General features: G+C 51.4%; 1 protein-coding gene across 2 annotated transcripts in view; it reads left to right on the top strand.

Annotated features, from left to right (window-relative positions):
• Positions 1–2,651: 2,651 nt before the first annotated feature.
• KANK4 (KN motif and ankyrin repeat domains 4) overlaps positions 2,652–6,000 on the top strand; it is a 28,292-nt gene continuing 24,943 nt past the window's right edge. Inside the window, exon 1 of one of the 2 annotated variants that reach the window (XM_068140759.1) lies at positions 2,652–2,951. The gene's annotated coding sequence lies outside the window, so the exon portion shown is untranslated. Of the gene's footprint in view, positions 2,952–4,469; positions 4,557–6,000 lie in introns of those variants that run through there. The other variant, XM_068140761.1, reaches the window with a different exon arrangement.

Here is a 6,000-nt window from a genome sequence, read left to right as displayed (position 1 = left end):
GCCTCAGAAGCAAATTTAAGTGCCTGTGGTTTGACAAATAAACATTCTGAAAGTACTTAATGACTCACAACCTCGCCTAAGAATAGTTGAACTTTGCAAGACCGAAATACATAGCGGGAAATATGCCCTCTGACACTCCCCAAGCATCGAGCTGAAGGACACGGTGGGAGAAGGAGAGGGAAAGGCTGTGGTTGCATTCCTGCTGTCCCCTCCCAGCTCATGGTGAGCTGCATCTCAGAGGCTTCTTCAACCATGGAAGAATAGAATCACAGAATGCATCAAATCAGAGTGCAATTGAATCATGGAATGCACCAGGTTGGAAAGACCCTCGAAGGTCATCTTGTCCAACCCCCCTGCAATGAGCAGGGACATATACGATATATAAGAATAGTCACCTCAGAGCTCTCCTCCAGAAATTCACCTAATCTGTTTTTAAACAAGTTCTCATGTTTCATTTATACACACAGAAAAGTGCTCCTCGTTCATCCTGGTTGTTTGAAAAGGCTGTTACTGTTTTGGATTAAAGAGGGGTCACAGAAATTTGATGCATATACTGGTTATGTTTCTGAGCACCATAGGAGAGAGATTCTCTGTCTTCAAGTCATTGAGCAAGTAGAACCTCAGTGACAGGGAACTGATTTTCATTCCATTTGCTCAAAAGTGTGTGTGTGTGTGTCTTTTAGTAGCTGTTGCTTGCTTTTCTGGGGCACACTTGCAGAAGCGTGTTCTGTGAACTGCTGTCTCTTTACCCCTTAACACACACCCACCCACCCACCTCCCCCTGCACACTTCTTAGTGCTTTAGTCTAACCCCAGGGAAAACAGAACAAAACACAAGTTCAGCTGAATGTCTGTGACCACAAGAGCTTCCTGTAGGTGCCTGAAGTTTCTGTTGCAAAGTCTCATTGTTGTCATTAAAGCTCAGGGATTGCCATGTCTTTGGTGATGTGCCTAAGGGATGGGTAATGGTTTATCTGCACTGTCCCAGGAGCTGCAGATGTGCTGTGCCTCAAGGGCCATGGCTGCACATCAGACTAGGTCTGTTGTTCATGAACAGGAGGAGGAAATAATGTAGGAGTTTCATCCCACCTCCGCCAGCCAGTGGTGCCAGAAAAAAAAAAGCCCTTTTGAATATGATCCCTTGCTTTCAGTCCCTGACAAAATAACCTGAACATCAGGGGTTCTCTTTGTGGCACAGAGCCCAAAGGCTCCCCTCAGACACACATCTCCCATGACTCCTTGATGCACTGTTAAAATCATTAGAAAATGTCTTCCTCTCATTCTGCACCTGAGCCCTTCATGGGGAGTGAGGGCAGACCCAGCTGGGTGCCAGCCTTGTCTGTGCAGAGTCCCAGTCACCCCACAGGAGATTTTATCTCTCCTTGTTTCACTGATGCCAGGTTTGACTTGTGCCAGGCTGTGGTCTGATTGCCAGGTCACTGCAAGGAGGTCTCTGCTCTTGCCTCGCAGCTGGGCAGCAGCTGGAACCCAACCTTTAGATCTCTTCCAACAGGCTAGAGATTACTGCAAGAGTGCAAATTGTGGTGTCAGTGGGACCACTGGATCCTGAGGCTTAAAAGGTGTTTGGGCTCCCCACAAAGGAAAAGGGAATCACAGGGGCCCCATTTGTCCCAGATGGATGCTGAGTTCACAGCCCAGATGGAGGCCACACAACTCCCCCAGCACTCTTGGAGCTTCTGCTCTCCCACACTCCAGAGCAGCTGGGAGCAGGGCTGGGGTTTACCTCAGTGTCTCAAGAAGAGTAAAATCAGCAGCTTCATCTAAGTTTCTGGCTTGTGTTATAAATAGTGTGGTCAGCAGGTCTAGGGCAGTGATCATTCCCCTATACTCAGCTCTGGGTTCAGTTTTGGGCCCCTCACTACAAGAAGGACATTGAGGTGCTGGAGTATCCAAAGAAGGGCAGCAAAGCTGGTGAAGGGTCTAGAGGACAAGTTCCATGAGGAGCTGAAGGAACTGGGGATGTTGAGCCTGGAGAAAAGGCTGAGGGGAGACCTTCTGGCTGTCTACAACTCCCTGAAAGGAATCTGGAGCCAGGTGAGGGTCAGCCTCTTCCAAGAAACAAGCAATAGGACAATGGGAAATAGCCTCAAGTAGCCTCATGCTTAACATGAGGAACAATTTCTTTCCCAAAAGGGTTGTCAAGGCCTGTAACTGGCTGCCCAGGGCAGTGGTGGAGTCCTCATCCCTAGAGAGATTTAAAAGGTGTGTAGGTGTGGCTCTGAGGAACCATGGTTTAGTAGTGACTTGGCAATTATGGGTTAACGATTGGACTTGATGCTCTCAAGGTCTTTCCCAACCAAAACCATTCTATGATTCCATGATATGAAGCTATTATTGCAGGTCACTAAACTACTGCTCTCTGCCTAGGAACAACAACAACAACAAAAAAATGCCATTACAGTGATTGCTACAAGTAAGTGACCAGCCTGAAAATCACATGGGGTGAGGCACATGGGATGAGGCACATGAGGAAACCCAAACCTCAAACACAGATTGCATTTCCTTTAAGTTTTCCACGTGATGACATGAAGATGCAGGGGGCCGATATAAAGCAGAGAGCGTTGAAGAGCTTTGCTGGGGAGCAGCTGGAGCAGCTATGGCACAATTTCTGCAGCCGTTGCCCTTCCCTGTAGATTTCCCCTTCCCGCCGCTCTTAATCCGCATCTGTGCAAACAGGATGAGCTGTAAACTGCAAACAGAGCACGAAACAAGCAGCACCCGGCACAACACCCCAAAATAACCCCACCTCCCAAAAGAAGTGGACTTCTGGCCTCCTAGGGCAGCCACTCCTCTTGGCTGCCGCTGCCCCTTCCGCAGCCCAGCCCCGCTGCCCCCGGCCCCCGCCCCGCTCCGCCTCCGGGCCCCGCCCGCGGGAGGCAGCGGGGCTGTCGGTGCCGCTTCGCTGTGCCCGCCGTGCTCCGCCGCTTCCAGGTACGGCCGCGCCGGGACGGGATAGGGGGAACCGGGAAGGGCCGGCCCGCGGCCGGAACAGAGGGGCCCGGCAGCCTGGGGCAGGGGACAGAACACCGCCGCTTCCTCCTCGCCGGCCCGGGGACTGCTCCGGAGGGATTCTCCGGGAAGTGCTCGGGGGATGATCCGGGGGTGCTTTGGAGGGTGCGCCAGTGGATGTTCAGCGGTGCTTCAGAAGTGTTCGGGAGTCCTCCAGAGCTGTTCTGGAGGATGCTCTGGGCATGCTTCAAAGGTTGCTCTAGGGATGTGCCGGAGGAGCTTCTGGGGATGCCCCAAAGGGTGCTCAAGGAGTGTGCTGCAAGATGCTCTGAGGATACTTTAAGGGATACTCCAGTGGTGCTGTGCAGGGTGCTCAGGGATGCTCCAGAGCGTGTGCCTGGGGCAGCTCAGAAGATAGCTGGGAGCACTCTGGAGGGTGTTCTGGGGATGTTCAGAGGTACTTGGGAGCACTTCAAAAGGTATTCTGAGAGATGCTCAGGGGTGCTTGTCTGTCAGGTGGCAGAAGCAGCCCGGACTCAGCCGGGACAGGAGTTTTTCCGTGCACCCTTGGGTGCAGGATGGAGGCACGGAGCGTGGCTGGGCAGTGGAGAGAGGGCAGGAAGGCACCAAGCCCTTCTGGGGTGCCCCAGATGTCACTGTGTGAGGGCTGGGAAGGGCCTCCGGGCCCTAGGCAATGCGGCGGAAATCGCCAGGATCCCAGAGCAGCCAGAGTTGCATTAAATCTCAAAGCCCAAGCATAAAACTCTCCCCAGCTCTGAAGATGTGATTCAGACAAGCCCAAGCCCAGCCTCCTCAGAGAGGCATGGTCGTCAGCGTCTGCCTTTCCCTGTTTCTTTGCTGGCTTTCTAGCCATCCGGACACAGAAACTCTCGGCTCTATAACTCGTTTGTGTCTCTAGCGAGGGTCGTGCTCGGGTTCCCTGAGCTGTGTGTCCTCCAGGGCAGAGCGGGGCCAGCCGCAGCTCCAGATTTCGGCATCCTCGAGAGGCCAAGAGAGGGGCCGCTCCAGCAGCGGGTTTGGCAGCGAGCGGCGGGACGGGCAGTGCCTCTCCCTTGCGGGCAGCATCGCCTTTCTGCGGCGGCGAGCGCTGCCAGGGCGTTTCTGAGCAGCACAACTCTGCCGGGACCAGGCGTGCCCCGTACGAGCACTTTCGTCAGCTCCCACCGCTCAGCGTCTGATTCCTGACGGGCCTAAAGCAAAGTCCTGCTGGGCTCTGATTCCGCTGCGGGAGAAACCAGAGTGTGAGCAGGGCGTTGCTGCTTTGAGGTAGACCATTGCTTGAGGTCCGTGGAGAAGATGCTGGATGGTCCCTGGGAAGATCAGTGGTGGCATAAAGTGGGTTGGATAATCGCAACTGCAAGTCCGAGTAACTTCAGGATGTAGGGAGGTGTGGTCTGGATGCTCTGGGTGTGATGTTGGTTGCCCAGACAAAGAAGTGGGACTGTACTGTACAGGGTTATCTCATTTTCTTCCCAGCTATGGGATGTGACATCTCTGGGAAGGGTTTTCTTTGTCCAGATGCTAACAAAAATTAAGGATTTTAGCTGCGTGGCCCAAATGATGGTGGTAAGTACCTGAAAACATTGCACATGCAGGGTAAGGCTGGTGACTGCAGAGATGGGCAGAAAGAAGGGGAACGCTGTAAAAATTACCAGCATATCTCATCTCTTCATACCTGTTTTGTAGTCTTCCTGGTGTTTTGTCTTTGATTTGGTATAAAGTAAATGGAAAAAGATGATCTCTTAGGTGATCCCAAAATGGTAAATGAGAGCAGAGAGCAAGTAACCTGGGATTTGTGATCGATCATTTGTTGCTTTGACTGTAATATTTCAGAAACAAATACCTGCCAAAATGAACAGCGACCTGGCCAGGGAAACTGTGGTTGAGGGGGGGATCAGTTAATGGATTTGTTAAAACAATATTGGAACTGGAAGATAAGATGGGGAGGAGCCTGTTGATGCTGTGGATGCTGTCAGTCTCCTGGTACAGTTTTCAAACCACTTGTGAACAGGAAAACCAGAGCCATGTTCAGCTCCTTTCCAGAAACTGGTTATGGAGAAGGTGCTGTCTGCCAGGCACAGAATTCACCCTCCTCATGAAGTGCTGAGTCTGTCCTGTTCTCACAGGACAGGGTCCCAAAGTATCCCTCCATCCTCAGCTAACCAAAGTAACCCCCTTCATATTTATTCACTGCAGAGCAGGAGTATGATGTTGCTTCCCATCACGCAACCTCTGTACCCCTCACAGTGGGTGTGTTTTGGGAGGGAGTGGTTTGGTCTCAAAACATCCTTCCCACCAGGAGCAGTTTTGAGGTGGTGCAAGATGGCTGGTGATAGATGAATAGAAGCTCATTCATAAGCTCCTTGCAGATTCAGGTCCCTCCCACTGTGGTTTTACAGCCTCCAAATATTTTGAAAGTTGCATTTTTATCACTGAGTATTACACATCAAGTCTTGGGTCTTTTCAAAGAAGGTTTGGGAGAAGCACCAGGAATGAATGCAGCTCCATTTATTAGAGAAGAAAAGTAATCATAGAATGGGTTGGGTTGGAAATGACCTTAAAGGTCATGTAGTTCTAACTAGATATCCCCAACAGGGACATCTTCAACTGGATCGGGTTACTCAAAGCCCCATCCAACCTGGCCTTGAGCACTTCTGTGCATGAGGCATCTACAAATTCTCTGAGGAATGTGTTCCTGTGCTTCACTGCTCTCATGTTGAAGAATTTCTTTCTTACATCTAGTCTCCATCTCCCCTCTCTGTTTAAAGCTCTTGTCCTGTCACTAGATGCGCTTATAAATATGGACAGTTATTGTATTTTCCATTCAGTGCCCCATATGACAGGGGTTGCGTGACTCTGCCTTGCTCAAGAGCAGTGAGATGTGGATTTCGATCAATAAAGCCCTGACCTTGGCTCGAGGGTGCAAAGGAGCCCATGGCTCAGGGCAGAAATCCCCAGCTGTGCATATTCACACACTGCTGGTGCAGGGGGGCAGGGAGAGGGATGGGGA

The sequence above is a fragment of the Melanerpes formicivorus genome, unplaced genomic scaffold (assembly GCF_026170545.1).
Source record: "Melanerpes formicivorus ecotype bairdi unplaced genomic scaffold, bMelFor1.0.p_v2 SCAF_7, whole genome shotgun sequence".
In the NCBI taxonomy this organism is placed as follows: domain Eukaryota; kingdom Metazoa; phylum Chordata; class Aves; order Piciformes; family Picidae; genus Melanerpes; species Melanerpes formicivorus.
Note: the sequence above shows the minus strand (reverse complement) of the source record. Positions and strands in the feature narration are given on the sequence as shown.